Below are 18770 nucleotides of genomic sequence, written 5' to 3' on the forward strand. Positions count from 1 at the left end.
GGATGAACACTGATCTTTTCCAGTCGTCTGGCCACTGCTGCGTGATTCATATTTTTTGACATATTGAGTGCAGCAGTTTCACTGCATCCTGTCCAGTGACTTTATACAATTCTGCTGGTATTTCATCATGTCCACTAGTTTTGTTATCAGCCATATTTTCAAGGGCCCACTGGATTCCGCTCTCCAAAATATTTGGCTCTAGTTCTAAATTAACATTAACATCAGCAGTAGGAGCCCTGTCATTATGCAGTTCTTTCTTGTATAGGTCTTCTACATATTCTGCCCATCTTTCCTTAACATCCTCTGCTTCACTCAGATCTTTCCCGTTTCTATCTTTTATCATTCCAATTTTTGCCTGGAATTTTCCTTTAATTTCTCTAATTTTCTTATAAAGATCTCGTCTTCCCCATTCCGTTCTTTTATAGGGTTCTTTATTTAAGTATTTGTTATCCGATGGTGTATAAATTTGAATTTCAAAATTCTGGCTTCTGTAAAATACAGCATATTTCTTTTTTCTATTTACCCAAATAGAAACAGCAATGTTTTGAAACCCAAATTTAATTTGTAAACACTGAAAAAGTTCAACAGGAACTTTTAGCACTAGTAAGATTAGGAAAATGTACTTTTAGTAAATAATATGTAGTATTACTATACAATGTGTAACCACATTTTTTTCTAACATGTCACTCATCACTGTAAAAATTATTTTTTAATTACCCATGACAACATCAAAAGCCTGAAGATGGATTATTAAATAGATAAATTAGATTCTTGAATCTTTCTTGACATGTCATGTACAAGTGATTGATACTTTGCCGCTTAAGCCTGTCTCAACATAGTGATGGTGACCCTCTCTTGAACTCATCCAATATGTGATGATGATTCCTGTGAAAGTTCACTGCAAGTCTCAACCAATTCTAGGCAAGATCAATGGGGTCATTGTCAGCAAATATCACATGGCTTTCCATTCAGCTGATTTCTGGAGTAAGGTGTCTATGAGGTAGGCAGAATGTTACGCTGGGCATTGAATCGGCCTCGCGTTTCAGTTGAAAGTTGCAATCATTTGCATGTGTGCCCACTGTTTTGTGAAAATTTCACAGTGGCATCACAGTTTGGACTCTAAATTTATTTATTAGTTTTGTGAGCTTTACCAATTTCTCAAGTGAATTTCTGATAAATTTTAACATTTCCAGCTGAAGGTGCTAGTCGAATATCACGAGTTAGTCACAGTTGGGATTTGGATTTATTTGCAGCTGCTAGTTCACTCAGGATCTGAGTTAATAATATTTGTCACAAATGAGACATGTACATTTTTTTGAGGTGCAGCGAACAGTTGGGGCTAGTAATTATTCTTCATTTGTTGAACACAGATTTATGAGGGATGATCAGTAAGTAATGCAACACATTTCTTTTCCTGAAAGCAGGTTGATTTTAGTCAGGATTCCAATACACCACATTATTCCCCACTCTTCTGGCCACAAAACCCCATTTTTTCAAAATAATCTCCGTTTAATGCGATGGCCTTACGCCATCTTACTGGGAGGACCTGTACGCCTGTGTGGTACCACTGTACTGGTCGACAACAAAGCCAATGTGTTGCTGCATCAATAACGTTCCATCATCCATGTACTGCTTCTCCCAGAGCACATCCTTCATTCGGTCAAACAATGGAAGTCAGAATGCGCGAGATCAGGAGCACAGGGTGGAAGAGGAAGAACAATCGAAAGACATTTTGTGAGCCCCTCTTGCATGCACAGGCTTATTTGAGGCCTTGCCTTATCATGGAAGAAGAGTACTAGTTCAAGTGCACTTTTGTAGCAATGAACATGAAGGTGTCACAGATATGCATGGCTGGACGGCATGCGAGAGGCTGGACAGGTTTGTCTGCAGATTTTAGCAGTTTGTTTAAGCACACTTGGTGGAAGACTTTACTTTTAGTACTAGACTTTCAGTTTTATTTCAAACCATTTGCCTCGACTTCAATAATTTATAGTAGCCTGCAACTACACTGTACTTTATTTGTGCACTTCTAGGAATCTTGATGCAGTTAATTTATCAATAGAACTGAAAGCAGAGGATGCAACCTACTCCTACAAAACAATAAGCCATAGACAGTACTTTGGTTGCATTATTCTGCATTGTTGTATAATTTATTATTAATGGAATGGTATTAACAAAGCTGAAGTATTTTATGGTATTGATAATAATACTGTTCATTTCTTGATAGCAACCTGTCAACTGGATTAGCTAGAACAAAACACAGTATTTTAGATGGTAACTATACTTTGACACTGCTTCTGATAATCTTACTCTCAACTGAATATTTTTGAAGAAAGAGAGAATTTCTATCTACAGTATCTCTCTTCCAAGTTAGTTCTGAACAATGACTGCCAGTGGTTGTGATTCTGTTATACCATTTTTTATGACAAACCTAGTTGGTCCCCATGTTTCATCACAGTTCATATTTCATCACCATTGTCATATAAATCATTTAATATTTGCGTCATTCCCAAGATATAAGGAAGTGGTTGGAACTAGTTGTCATCTGTCATTGCACTACGATTCACAACTATCAGGAATTTTAGTGTAGAAAATCCAAAGATGGACTAAACAACAACAACAACATCAACAACTGCTGCTACTACTACTACAGCAGTGTTGTAATGGTGTTGGTCTTCAGTCCAAAGACTGCTTTGATGCAGCTCTCCTGACTAATCTATCCTGTGCAAGCCTCTTCATAGCTACTACAACCTACAACCATTTGAATCTGCTTACTGTATTCTTCCCTTGGTCTCCCTCCATAATACCTCCACCACCTGCCTGCCACACTTGCCTCCATTACCAAACTGGCTACTCTTTAATGCCTCAGGATGTGTCTCTTAGTCAGGGTAAAAAAAGACATCTATGGTATAACATTATGGCTGTGTGCGCCGCCATTTTGGCGGGTGACCTTGAACGAGCTTCAGCGGCCGCCACCAGGGTCGCGCAGGATCGCGCTCTAGTTTCAACAGAGCGCGATCCGCTGGAAAGGCCCGCTTCCAGTGCCGCCATTGCTCCGTTGAACATGCAGGAGTCACAGCTATGCATGGCTGGACGGCATGCGAGAGGCTGGACAGGTTTTCCTGCAGATTTTAGCAGTTTGTTTAAGCACACTTGGTGGAAGACTTTACTGTTAGTACTAGACTTTCAGTTTTATTTCAAACCATTTGCCTTGACTTCAATAATTTATAGTAGCCTGCAACTACACTATACTTTATTTGTGCACTTCTAGGAATCTTGGTGCAGTTAATTTATTAATAGAACTGAAAGCAGAGGATGCAACCTATTCCTGCAAAACAATAAGCCATACACAGTACTTTGGTTGCATTATTCTGCATTGTTGTATAATTTATTATTAATGGAATGGTATTAACAAAGCTGAAGTATTTTATGGTATTGATAATAATATTGTTTCATTTCTTGATAGCAACCTGTCAACTGGATTAGCTAGAACAAAACACAGTATTTTAAATGGTAACTATACTTTGACACTGCTTCTGATAATCTTACTCTCAACTGAATATTTTTGAAGAAAGAGAGAATTTCTATCTACAGTATCTCTCTTCCAAGTTAGTTCTGAACAATGACTGCCAGTGGTTGTGATTCTGTTATACCATTTTTTATGACAAACCTAGTTGGTCCCCATGTTTCATCACAGTTCATATTTCATCACCATTGTCATATAAATCATTTAATATTTGCGTCATTCCCAAGATATAAGGAAGTGTTTGGAACTAGTTGTCATCTGTCGTTGCACTACGATTCACAACTATCAGGAATTTTAGTGTAGAAAATCCAAAGATGGACTAAACAACAACAACAACAACAACAACAACAACTGCTGCTACTACTACAGCAGTGTTGTAATGGTGTTGGTCTTCAGTCCAAAGACTGCTTTGATGCAGCTCTCCTGACTAATCTATCCTGTGCAAGCCTCTTCATAGCTACTACAACCTACAACCATTTGAATCTGCTTACTGTATTCTTCCCTTGGTCTCCCTCCATAATACCTCCACTACCTGCTTGCCACACTTGCCTCCATTACCAAACTGGCTACTGTTTAATGCCTCAGGATGTGTCTCTTAGTCAGGGTAAAAAAAGACATCTATGGTATAACATTATGGCTGTGTGCGCCGCCATTTTGGCGGGTGACCTTGAACGAGCTTCAGCGGCCGCCACCAGGGCCACGCAGGATCGCGCTCTAGTTTCAACAGAGCGCGATCCGCTGGAAAGGCCCGCTTCCGGTGCCGCCATTGCTCCGTTGAACATGCAGGAGTCACAGCTATGCATGGCTGGACGGCATGCGAGAGGCTGGACAGGTTTTCCTGCAGATTTTAGCAGTTTGTTTAAGCACACTTGGTGGAAGACTTTACTGTTAGTACTAGACTTTCAGTTTTATTTCAAACCATTTGCCTTGACTTCAATAATTTATAGTAGCCTGCAACTACACTATACTTTATTTGTGCACTTCTAGGAATCTTGGTGCAGTTAATTTATTAATAGAACTGAAAGCAGAGAATGCAACCTATTCCTACAAAACAATAAGCCATACACAGTACTTTGGTTGCATTATTCTGCATTGTTGTATAATTTATTATTAATCGAATTAGATTATATTAGATTAATACTAGTTCCATGGATCATGAATACGATATTTCGTAATGATGTGGAACGAGTCGAATTTTCCAATACATGACATAATTAGGTTAACTTAACAACATACTTAAGTTAATATAACAACTTTATTTTTTTGTGTTTTTTGTTTTTCTTTATTTATATTTTTTTTATTTTTTTAATATTTTTGTTTTTTCTTTTTTTTCTTAATTTATATCTAAAAATTCCTCTATGGAGTAGAAGGAGTTGTCATTCAGAAATTCTTTTAATTTCTTCTTAAATACTTGTTGGTTATCTGTCAGACTTTTGATACTATTTGGTAAGTGACCAAAGACTTTAGTGCCAGTATAATTCACCCCTTTCTGTGCCAAAGTTAGATTTAATCTTGAATAGTGAAGATCGTCCTTTCTCCTAGTATTGTAGTTATGCACACTGCTATTACGTTTGAATTGGATTTGGTTGTTAATAACAAATTTCATAAGAGAGTATATATACTGAGAAGCTACTGTGAATATCCCTAGATCCTTAAATAAATGTCTGCAGGATGATCTTGGGTGGACTCCAGCTATTATTCTGATTACACGCTTTTGTGCAATAAATACTTTATTCCTCAGTGATGAATTACCCCAAAATATGATGCCACATGAAAGCAATGAGTGAAAATAGGCGTAGTAAGCTAATTTACTGAGATGTTTATCACCAAAATTTGCAATGACCCTTATTGCATAAGTAGCTGAACTCAAACGTTTCAGCAGATCATCAATGTGTTTCTTCCAATTTAATCTCTCATCAATGGACATACCTATAAATTTGGAATATTCTACCTTAGCTATATGCTTCTGATTAAGGTCTATATTTATTAATGGCGTCATACCATTCACTGTACGGAACTGTATGTACTGTGTCTTATCAAAATTCAGTGAGAGTCCATTTACAAGGAACCACTTAGTAATTTTCTGAAAGACAGTATTGACAACTTCATCAGTTAATTCTTGTTTCTCAGGTGTGATTACTATACTTGTATCATCAGCGAAGAGAACTAACTTTGCCTCTTCATGAATATAGAATGGCAAGTCATTAATATATAATAAGAACAACAAAGGACCCAAGACTGACCCTTGTGGAACCCCATTCTTGATAGTTCCCCAGTTTGAGGAATGTGCTGATCTTTGCATGTTACGAGAACTACTTATTTCAACTTTCTGCACTCTTCCAGTTAGGTACGAATTAAACCATTTGTGCACTGTCCCATTCATGCCACAATACTTGAGCTTGTCTAGCAGAATTTCATGATTTACACAATCAAAAGCCTTTGAGAGATCACAAAAAATCCCAATGGGTGGTGTTCGGTTATTCAGATCATTCAAAATTTGACTGGTGAAAGCATATATGGCATTTTCTGTTGAAAAACCTTTCTGGAAACCAAACTGACATTTTGTTAGTACTTCATTTTTACATATATGTGAAGCTACCCTTGAATACATTACTTTCTCAAAAATTTTGGATAAAGCTGTTAGAAGGGAGATTGGACGGTAATTGTTGACATCAGATCTATCCCCCTTTTTATGCAAAGGTGTAACAATAGCATATTTCAGTCTGGGAAACAATATATGCAGCTAAAGATGCAAACACCAAATGGAACCAGTTTTATTCTTTATTCAATTATTATTATTATGTTACATGTCCTGTTAGTAAAAGGCTTGTCAAACAGCAACAAAAAAAGAAAAGCTGGGTGACTGGAGAAGTAATCCATGCCAGAAATAATCTGAGAGTGTATTATGACCTCTCCAAACAAAAAAATAATGAGGCCTGCAACACACTGTATAAAATAAAAAAGAAAGAGTACTGTAGTTTTATCAGAGAAACTAAAGCATCATTCATCAGGATGTCTATAGATAAGGGAAAGAACTACTCAAAAGGTTTATGGTCGTTCATTAATGGAGAGAGAGGAAAAGTAACAAATTGGGCAGAGGACATCTGCCCACTGATGAGTGGGAAAAGCAACGCAAACCCTCTAGAAGTAGCCAATACTTTTAACAGATATTATATTACTGTAGCAGACGAATTAATAAGTCAAAATAAAATAAATGCAGTAAGTAAATTGTTAAACCCCCCACATACAAATCATACTATGATTTTCATACCTACAACAGATGCAGAAGTGTCAAACCTTATAAAACAACTTAAAATTAAACACTCTTCTGGCTTGGATGGTGTTACATCACATCTCATAAAGGAATGCAGAGAATGTATATTAAAACCATTGACACACATGCTGAATGCTGCGATAGAAGAAGGTATATTTCCAGATTCACTGAAAGTAAGTAAAGTGAAGCCAATATTTAAGAAAGGGAACAGGGATGAATTAGGAAATTACAGGCCAATATCATTGATCTCAACTTTTGCTAAAATCTATGAAATGATAATAAAGAATAGAATTGTAAGTTTTATAACAAAGTACAGTATACTGCATTCATCACAACATGGTTTCAGAGAAGGGAAGTCAACAAAAACAGCATCAACAGATATAATTGAGCACATTCTTAATTTACTTGACAGGCAGCAAAAGACTTGTGGGATTTTTATGGACCTATCTAAGGCATTTGATTGTGTGAACCACTCAAAATTAATGATGAAATTATATCAGTATGGAATTAGAGGAAAATGCTATGACATACTTAAATCATACATTACAAATAGGAAACAATGCACAGAAATCAGACATACTAGTGGGGGAAATATAACAAACTACATATCAGAATTACAAACAGTTAAACACGGTGTGCCGCAAGGATCTGTGCTTGGGCCAATACTATTTATACTCTATGTAAATGACTTCCCTAGCTATATAAATCAGAAACTTATAATGTATGCTGATGACACAACAATCATTTGCACAGCTGACACAAAGGAGGAGCTTGAGAAGGAAGCACTCCTGACTATTGAAAATGCAAATAAATATTTAACACAAAACAACCTGTTTATGAATCAGTCTAAAACAATGAATGTAGTATTTCAGACCAAGCATAGTGAAAATTATAATATAAATGTTAATATAAATGGAAAGACTATTAAAGAAGTAACCAGCACAAATTTTCTAGGAACTATAATAGACAAACATTTGGCATGGGGGGAGCACATAGATGCACTGTGTAAAAAGATAAACAAACAGATCTTCATCATGCATAAAACAGCTAAGACTGTGGATGATAAAGTCCTCAGATCAATGTATTATGGACTTGTCTTCCCACATTTGTCTTATTCAGTTCATATATGGGGAAATGCACAAGCTGGCAACCTAAAAAGAATATTCACAATTCAGAAAAGGGCAGTGAGATGCATTGCAAAAATACCACCAAGACATACCTGTAGGCAAGCTTTTATACACTATAATATTATGACAGTATATTCACTGTATATATACCAAAGCATAATGGTGGTAAGGTCAAGTGATAAACACCTCCTAAATAAAGATGTACACAAACACGGTACAAGAGGAAATGAAAATTACTACATGATAAACAGAAATCTAAAACTGTCTATGACTGCCCCAGAAGAAGCAGGCAAAAGGTTTTTTAATAAACTCCCCAAAATCATTAAAAAAGAAACAGATCTAAAATGTTTTAAAAATCATTTGAAACTATATCTCACAGAGAAATGTATATACAGTTTGAGTGAATACTAAGATGGTGTTTAAATATATCATTACTGAAATGTACCTGTAAAAATTATCATTTCTGTATGTTTTTTCGATTTGTGTGTATGTGTAATGTGAAACATGTAAAACCTTTGTATGATTATGGACTATTTCTGTTTAATAATTTGTTTCATTTATATATATATTGAAATCAAGTTTGATGTTAATAGGCTATTGTATGACACACCCAATACTCTCAGCGGGATTTTCAGCTGGAGTCCATGGGCAAAGAATAAATAAATAAATAAATAAATCAGGGAAAATGCCCTGTTCCAGAGAGCTATTACACAGGTGGCTGAGAATCTTACTTATCTGTTGAGAACAAGCTTTTAGTATTTTGCTGGAAATGCCATCAATTCCATGTGAGTTTTTGCTTTTAAGCAAGTTTATTATTTTCCTAATTTCAGAGGGAGAAGTGGGTGAGATTTCAATTGTATCAAATTGCGTAGGTATGGCCTCTTCCATTAACAGCCTAGCATCTTCTAATGAACACCTGGATCCTACTATATCCACAACATTTAGAAAATGATTATTAAAAATATTTTCAACTTCTGACTTTTTGTTCGTAAAGTTTTCATTCAATTTGATGGTAATACTGTCTTCCTCTGCTCTTGGTTGACCTGTTTCTCTTTTAATAATATTCCAAATTGTTTTAATTTTATTATCAGAGTTGCTGATTTCAGACATGATACACATACTCCTGGATTTTTTAATAACTTTTCTTAATATAACACAGTAGTTTTTATAATTTTCGATAGTTTCTGGGTCACTACTCTTTCTTGCTGTCAGATACATTTCCCTTTTCCGGTTACAAGATATTTTTATACCCTTAGTAAGCCATGGTTTGTTATAAGGTTTCTTACGAGTATATTTAACTATTTTCTTGGAGAAGCAGTTTTCAAATGCATTTACAAAAATGTCATGAAATAAATTATATTTTAAATTGGCATCAGGTTCACGGTACACCTCATCCCAATCTAACTGCTGTAGGCTTTCCCTGAAATTTGCAATTGTTAAATCGTTGACTGAACGTACTACTTTGGAGGACTGTTTAGTATTGCTGAATGGAGCTATGTCATATATTGTAACTAGCTGTGCACCATGATCAGAAAGACCATTCTCAACAGGCTGAGCATTTATCTGGTTAAACTTATCTTGGTCTATAAAGAAGTTATCTATCAGTGAGCTGCTATCCTTTACCACCCGAGTAGGAAAATCAATAACGGGTGTCAAATTGAAAGAACCGAGTAATACTTCAAGGTCATTTTTCCTATTACCCTCTTTCAGAGAATCTACATTGAAGTCCCCACAAATAATAATTTGCTTTTCCCTGTCTGACAGATAGCACAACAAGGAGTCCAAATTTTTCAGAAGTAGATGAAATTTTCCTGATGGGGACCTATATACAGTTACAATTATAAATGTGCCTTTATTTAATTTAAGCTCACAGGCACATGCTTCTATATGTTTCTCTACACAAAACTTTTTTGTTTCTATACTTTTTGCACAATGATAACTTTTGACATATATAGCAACTCCTCCTTTCTCCATATTTTCTCTCATTACATGTGCAGAGAGCTTATAACCACTTACATTTACCTTATCCATATCAGTAACAATGTGATGCTCAGACAGGCATAGTATATCTATTTCATTCTCAGCTTCTAAATCTTCTAAACAAACCAGAAGCTCATCTACTTTATTCTTTAAACTCCAAATATTTTGATGAAATATACTTACATTATTTTTAATTATACTTTTATGAGAACCTTTCCTTATTCTAACATTTGCAGTACTCTCCTGTCTGAGTTTCTCATTGTGCTTAGGCCTAGTTCCTATACCAGTGGTCACATGGTGTTCAGAGAGGCAGATTATGTCAACTGGGTTGGGTGACTTTAATTCATCAATGCAATTACCTAGGTCTGAGATACAACTTCGTGGAGATAAAATTTCTGGTGATTGGTGAAAATTTATAATTGATAGCTGTGATTGGTGATCCAATGTGCTAGAATTGTGCTGTTTAATTTCTTTCCTAAACTGAAGATTTGTTTCAATCCTGACCTCTTGTAGAACTTGACATCTTTCTGTCTTACCTATCCTAAAAAAGGTGCTGCTCCAACACCTGTAACCACTGGTATTTTACCATTCATGGCAGTGCCTCCCCCCCTTAAGTTTCCTGCTATTACCCCAGCCAGTTTCCCCTTCCCTTTCCTGTTGAGATGTAGGCCGTGCCTGGTATAGTCCCACCTACTGAGATAATCAACAGGAACCACACCAATATGAGCCCCCGCACCCGACCCAAGCAGCCGTTCCAACTCCAAATTAACTCTCCCAACAGAAGAGTTCAAATGAGGCCGGTCATGGCGTCTCAGGACAGATACAAATTCAACATTGGTGTGTCTCGATGCCGACGCAATCTTTATCAGGTCACACTCTATACTGTACCCAGGATCTCTGTCGATGCTGTTCCCTGGCCCTCCCACAATAACCACGGTGTCTTCCCTGGTAAATCTTTTACAGAGTGAACCTAAATCCTCTGTCACCTGATCCAGACTAGCACTTGGTTTGAAAAAATTTGTGTCCTGGTATTCTGGTCCTAATTCCTCCTGCAGAAGTTGGCCTACACCTCTGGCATGAGAACTGCCTAACAACAAAACTTTCTTCCTTTTCGATGACTTTCCTACATTCTTTTTCAATTTCCTATTGAAAGTTTGTTGTGTCCTGTCTACACCTACCTCTGCTTGAGGCTCATCAGTTTCTAACTGAAGCAACAGGTCAAACTTATTTTTGACATTCACCACAAAACTGTCAGACTTAGTTCTAGGCCTGTTCCTTCTGCTACCTGTTGCCACTTCCCACCTCTCTTTGCCCTTCTCCCTCCTTAACCTGTCCAGATTTTCCCTAGCCTGATCTAGCTCAGCCTGAAGGGCAGCAATTTTTCCCTTCCTGTTCCACTATCTTCCTATCTCTGCTGCAAATCCTACATAACCACTGATGAGCCTGATCCACTTTCCCAACACCCATGCCACTGCAGTCCCCCCAGTGAAAAAAACTACTGCATCCATCACACCAAACCCCGGAACTAACAATTCTACGGCAAGTCAGGCACTTCTCACTCATGGCAAAAATAATACTTTAGCTAGAATGAATCAATTAAATTACCGAAAATCAAAAAAGACGTTACAAGAATTAAGCCTATTCACAAATGTATATGAGTAAGTTTGTGATTTAAAATTCCGCTGTTTTTCTGAGATCTGTATTAAAACAACGAAGGTATACGCTGTTTATTATATATTTCACTCGATGGAATGAAAAAAGGACAATTAAATGAGATACTTTAACTTTGATTCTCCAAAAACGTTACGAGAATTAGGCCTATAAACAAATGTATATAGGCAAGTTTCTGATATAAAGTTACGCTGTTTTTCTGAAATCTGTATTGAAACAATGATTTTATACGCTATTTACGGTAGTTTACTTATTTGTTACCGAGAAACTAGTTAAATTACCGTGAAACAAGAAACAAACACGTTTACAAAATTTAAGCCTAAGCGCGACTTCGCGAAGTTACGATCTTTTCGTGTTTTCTGAAAAAATACGCAAAGAAAAGTCTAACCTTTAACGGCAAGACTAAACGATACACTAATGCACGTATTTAATTTGTTGTCGGCGTTAAACTAAATTATATTCCTGTCTAAATCACTTAACTTTCTGGAAATGGTTTCTGGCGTCACTTACTCGGCGGCCATCTTGGAACTCCTGCGTATTAACAAAGCTGAGGTATTTTATGGTATTGATAATAATACTGTTTCATTTCTTGATAGCAACCTGTCAACTGGATTAGCTAGAACAAAACACAGTATTTTAGATGGTAACTATACTTTGACACTGCTTCTGATAATCTTACTCTCAACTGAATATTTTTGAAGAAAGAGAGAATTTCTATCTACAGTATCTCTCTTCCAAGTTAGTTCTGAACAATGACTGCCAGTGGTTGTGATTCTGTTATACCATTTTTTATGACAAACCTAGTTGGTCCCCATGTTTCATCACAGTTCATATTTCATCACCATTGTCATATAAATCATTTAATATTTGCGTCATTCCCAAGATATAAGGAAGTGGTTGGAACTAGTTGTCATCTGTCGTTGCACTACGATTCACAACTATCAGGAATTTTAGTGTAGAAAATCCAAAGATGGACTAAACAACAACAACAACAACAACGACAACAACAACTGCTGCTACTACTACAGCAGTGTTGTAATGGTGTTGGTCTTCAGTCCAAAGACTGCTTTGATGCAGCTCTCCTGACTAATCTATCCTGTGCAAGCCTCTTCATAGCTACTACAACCTACAACCATTTGAATCTGCTTACTGTATTCTTCCCTTGGTATCCCTCCATAATACCTCCACCACCTGCCTGCCACACTTGCCTCCATTACCAAACTGGCTACTCTTTAATGCCTCAGGATGTGTCTCTTAGTCAGGGTAAAAAAAGACATCTATGGTATAACATTATGGCTGTGTGCGCCGCCATTTTGGCGGGTGACCTTGAACGAGCTTCAGCGGCCGCCACCAGGGCCACGCAGGATCGTGCTCTAGTTTTAACAGAGCGCGATCCGCTGGAAAGGCCCGCTTCCGGTGCCGCCATTGCTCCGTTGAACATGCAGGAGTCACAGCTATGCATGGCTGGACGGCATGCGAGAGGCTGGACAGGTTTTCCTGCAGATTTTAGCAGTTTGTTTAAGCACACTTGGTGGAAAACTTTACTGTTAGTACTAGGCTTTCAGTTTTATTTCAAACCATTTGCCTTGACTTCAATAATTTATAGTAGCCTGCAACTACACTATACTTTATTTGTGCACTTCTAGGAATCTTGGTGCAGTTAATTTATTAATAGAACTGAAGGCAGAGAATGCAACCTACTCCTACAAAACAATAAGCCATAGACAGTACTTTGGTTGCATTATTTTGCATTGTTGTATAATTTATTATTAATGGAATGGTATTAACAAAGCTGAAGTATTTTATGGTATTGATAATAATACTGTTTCATTTCTTGATAGCAACCTGTCAACTGAATTAGCTAGAACAAAACACAGTATTTTAGATGGTAACCATACTTTGACACTGCTTCTGATAATCTTACTCTCAACTGAATATTTTCGAAGAAAGAGAGAATTTCTATCTACAGTATCTCTCTTCCAAGTTAGTTCTGAACAATGACTGCCAGTGGTTGTGATTCTGTTATACCATTTTTTATGACAAACCTAGTTGGTCCCCATGTTTCATCACAGTTCATATTTCATCACCATTGTCATATAAATCATTTAATATTTGCGTCATTCCCAAGATATTAGGAAGTGGTTGGAACTAGTTGTCATCTGTCGCTGCACTACGATTCACAACTATCAGGAATTTTAGTGTAGAAAATCCAAAGATGGACTAAACAACAACAACAACAACAACAACGACAACAACAACTGCTGCTACTACTGCAGCAGTGTTGTAATGGTGTTGGTCTTCAGTCCAAAGACTGCTTTGATGCAGCTCTCCTGACTAATCTATCCTGTGCAAGCCTCTTCATAGCTACTACAACCTACAACCATTTGAATCTGCTTACTGTATTCTTCCCTTGGTCTCCCTCCATAATACCTCCACCACTTGCCTGCCACACTTGCCTCCATTACCAAACGGGCTATTCTTTAATGCCTCAGGATGTGTCTCTTAGTCAGGGTGAAAAAAGACATCTATGGTTTAACACGACTCCATTCACTACCTGCTCATTGGTTAACCAATCTACCCATCTTATCCTCAATCATTTTCTGTAGCACCAAATTTGAAAAGCTTTTCTTCTAGACTGAACTGCTTATCATACATGTTTTACTTCTGTCCAAGGCTACACTACAAACAGATACCTTCAGAAGAGACTTTTTACATCTACATCTACATGATTACTCTGCAATTCACATTTAAGTGCTTGGCAGAGGGTTCATCGAACCACAATCATACTATCTCCCAACCATTCCACTCCCGAACAGCGCGCGGGAAAAACAAACACCTAAACCTTTCTGTTTGAGCTCTGATTTCTCTTATTTTATTTTGATGATCATTCCTACCTATGTAGGTTGGGCTCAACAAAATATTTTCGCATTCGGAAGAGAAAGTTGGTGACTGAAATTTCGTAACTAGATCTCAACGCGACCAAAAACGTCTTTGCTTTAATGACTTCCATCCCAACTCGCGTATCATATCTGCCACACTCTCTCCCCTATTACGTGATAATACAAAACGAGCTGCCCTTTTTTGCACCCTTTCAATGTCCTCCGTCAATCCCACCTGGTAAGGATCCCACACCGCGCAGCAATATTCTAACAGAGGACGAACGAGTGTAGTGTAAGCTGTCTCTTTAGTGGACTTGTTGCATCTTCTAAGTGTCCTGCCAATGAAACGCAACCTTTGGCTCGCCTTCCCCACAATATTATCTATGTGGTCTTTCCAACTGAAGGTGTTCGTAATTTGTACACCCAGGTACTTAGTTGAATTGACAGCCTTGAGAATTGTACTATTTATCGAGTAATTGAATTCCAACGGATTTCTTTTGGAACTCATGTGGATCACCTCACACTTTTCATTATTTAGCATCAACTGCCACCTGCCACACCATACAGCAATCTTTTCTAAATCGCTTTGCAACTGATACTGGTCTTCGGATGACCTTACTAGACGGTAAATTACAGCATCATCTGCGAACAACCTAAGAGAACTGCTCAGATTGTCACCCAGGTCATTTATATAGATCAGGAACAGCAGAAGTCCCAGGACGCTTCCCTGGGGAACACCTGATATCACTTCAGTATTACTTGATGGTTTGCCGTCTATTACTACGGACTACAACCTTCCTGACAGGAAATCACGAATCCAGTTGCACAACTGAGACGATACCCCATAGGCCCGCAGCTTGATTAGAAGTCGCTTGTGAGGAACGGTGTCAAAAGCTTTCCGGAAATCTAGGAATACGGAATCAACTTGAGATCCCCTGTCGATAGCAGCCATTACTTCGTGCGAATAAAGAGCTAGCAGCGTTGCACAAGAACGATGTTTTCTGAAACCATGCTGATTGCGTATCAGTAGATCGTTCCCTTCGAGGTGATTCATAATGTTTGAATACAGTATATGCTCCAAAACCCTGCTGCAAACCAACGTCAATGATATAGGTCTGTAGTTCGATGGATTACTCCTGCTACCCTTCTTAAACACTGGTGCGAACTGTGCAATTTTCCAATCTGTAGGTACAGATCTATCGGTGAGCGAGCGGTTGTATATGATTGCTAAGTAGGGAGCTATTGTATCAGCGTAATCTAAAAGGAACCTAATCGGTATACAATCTGGACCTGAAGACTGGCCCGTATCAAGCAATTTGAGTTGCTTCGCAACCCCTAAGTATCTACTTCTAAGAAACTCATGCTAGCAGCTGTTCGTGTTTCAAATTCTGGAATATTCCATTCGTCTTCCCTGGTGAAGGAATTTCGGGAAACTGCGTTCAATAACTCCGCTTTAGCAGCACAGTCGTCGGTAACAGTACCATCGGCACTGCGCAGCGAAGGTATTGACTGCGTCTTGCCGCTTGTGTACTTGTCTCTTAGGAAGGCTTCTAGTGACACTTTATCCGCTTTTTTTAAATAAAATTATTTTGCGTTTGTTTCTGGTGGATTTGGAAGAAACAGTATTGAGCCTAGCTACAGTGACCTAGTGATTACTAATCCCTGTATCAGTCATGATGCTTTCTATTAGCTCTGGATTGTTTGTGGCTAAGAGGTCAAGTGTGTTTTCGCAACCATTACAATTCGCGTGGGTTTGTGGACTAACTGCTCGAAATAATTTTCGGAGAAAGCATTTAGGACAATCTCTGAAGATTTGAACAAGTATTTTTGCCAACATATCGAGGGAAGGTTGAAGTCCCCACCAACTATAACTGTAGTTTATGTTAGGTGTTCTGTTTCTCTTTGAGAAATGCTTTTCTTGCTACAGTCAGTCTGAATTTTATATGCACTCTATTTTTCTACCCAAATAGGAAGCCTCATAACTAACAGTGTCTCATTTTCAAATCTAATCAGTGTAACCTGGATTTATTCGACTACATTCCACTGCCCTTGTTTTAATTTTTGTTGATGTTCATCTTACAATCTCTTATCAAGCCACGATCCATTCCGTTCAATCACTTTTCCAAGTGCTTTGTTGTCTCTGACAAAATTAGCACACAAACTTTTTTTTTGTCCTTTCTGTTTCTTCTTCCTGAACTTAAATCCACTCTCCAAATTGCTTCTTGGTTTTCTTTACTGCTTGTTCAGTGTGTAGTTTCAATAACATTAGGGATAGGCTGAAACCGTGTCTCACTGGCCTCTCAATCACTGCTTTCTTCTCATGTCCTTTGACTTTTACGACTGCAATCTAGTTTCTATACAGGCTGTAAATAATCTTTTGCTCCCTGTATTTTATCCTTGCTATGTTCAGAATTTCAAAGAGTGTATTCCAGTCAATATTAGCAAAAGCTTTCTCTAAATCTCCAAATGCTATACAATTTCCTTAACTTACTTCCTGTGTTAAGATCATGGGTTAATTTTGCACCGTAGTTTCTGCAGCATCCAAATTTATCTTCACCGAGGTCGGCTTCTGCTAGTTTTTTTGCATTTGTCTTTAAATAATTTGTGTCAGTATTTGTATATCATGAATCATTTAATTTGATAGCTTGATAATATTCACAACTATCAGCACTTGCCTCCTTTGTAATTTCTGTATTATTCTTGAAGTTTAAAAATATTTTATTTATCTCATATCTTGCACACCACATGGAATAGCTCTATCAAGGGTGTCTTTCCCGAGGATCTCAGGGAATGAAGGATTCTGAGGGAATGTTATCTAGTCCAGGGACCTTCTTTTGACTTTAGTCATTTGATGCTCTGCCTGTATAAGCTTATTAATATTCTAACTGTTCGATGAAACTTACACTATATATTTCCAGTCCTACATGTTTGAATGTTCCCTGGTCTTCTGTAGTCATAACATACATTATGTGATCAAAAGTATCCGGACACCCCCAAAAACTTATGTTTTTCACATTAGGTGCATTGTGCTGCCACCTACTGCCAAGTACTCCATATCAGTGACCTCAGTAGTCATTAGACATTGTGGAAGAGCAGAATGGGGCACTCTACGGAACTCAACGGACTTCGAATGTGGTCAGGTGATTGGGTGTCACTTGAGTCATATGTCTGTACGTGAGATTTCCACACTCCTAAACACCCCCTAGGTCCACTGTTTCCGATGTGATAGTGAAGTGGAAACGTGAAGGGACATGTACAGCACAAAAGCGTACAGGCTGACCTCATCTGTTGACTGACAGAGACCGCCGACAGTTGAAGAGGGTCATAATGAGTAACAGGCAGACATCTGTCCAGGCCATCGCAGAAGAATTCCAGACGACATCAGGATCCACTGCAAGTGCTATTACAGTTAAGTGGGAGGTGAGAAAATATGGATTTGATGGTCGAGCGGCTGCTCATAAGCCACACATCACGCCAGCTAATGCCAAACGATGCCTTGCTTGTTGTAAGGAGCATAAACATTGGATGATTGAACAGTGGGAAAACGTTGTGTGGAGCGATGAATCAGGTACACAATGTGGCAATTTGATGGCAGGGTGTGGGTGTGGCGAATGCACGATGAACATCATCTGCCAGCGTGTGTAGTGCCAAAAGTAAAATTCGGAGGCGATGGTGATATGGTGTGGTCATGTTTTTCATGGAGGGGGCTTGCACCCCTTGTTGTTTTGCACGGCACTATCACAGCACAGGCCTACATTGATATTTTAAGCACCTTGTTGCTTCTCACTGTTGAAGAGCGATTCGGGGATGGCGACTGCATATTTCAACACAATCAAGCACCTATTCATAATGCACAGCCTGTGGCAGAGCGGTTACACAACAATAACATCCCTGTAATGGACTGGCCCACACAGAGTCCTGACCTGAATCCTACAGAACACCAGTGGGATGTTTTGGAACGCCGACTTCGTGCTCAGCCTCACTGACCGACAGCGATACCTCTCCTCAGTGCAGCATTCTGTGAAGAATGGGCTGCCATTCCCCAAGAAACCTTCCAGCACTTGATTGAACGTAAGCCTGTGAGAGTTGAAGCTCTCAAGGCTAAAGCCGTCGGCACACGGACCGTGCAACCGAATGCTGAGAGTGTCGAGTTTCTGACGTCATAGTGTGGAATAGCACATTTGGGAGTCTTTCCAAATGTGCAGAGCAATATCTAGCATATCAGATGTTCTGAGCGTGCGTCTGAGTGTTGACCAACGAGAGGCCACAACGCCACCCTCGTCACATGCACGCCGTCTTCCTTCAGTACAGAG

This window comes from Schistocerca serialis, chromosome 8, assembly GCF_023864345.2.
Source record: "Schistocerca serialis cubense isolate TAMUIC-IGC-003099 chromosome 8, iqSchSeri2.2, whole genome shotgun sequence".
NCBI lineage: Eukaryota > Metazoa > Arthropoda > Insecta > Orthoptera > Acrididae > Schistocerca > Schistocerca serialis.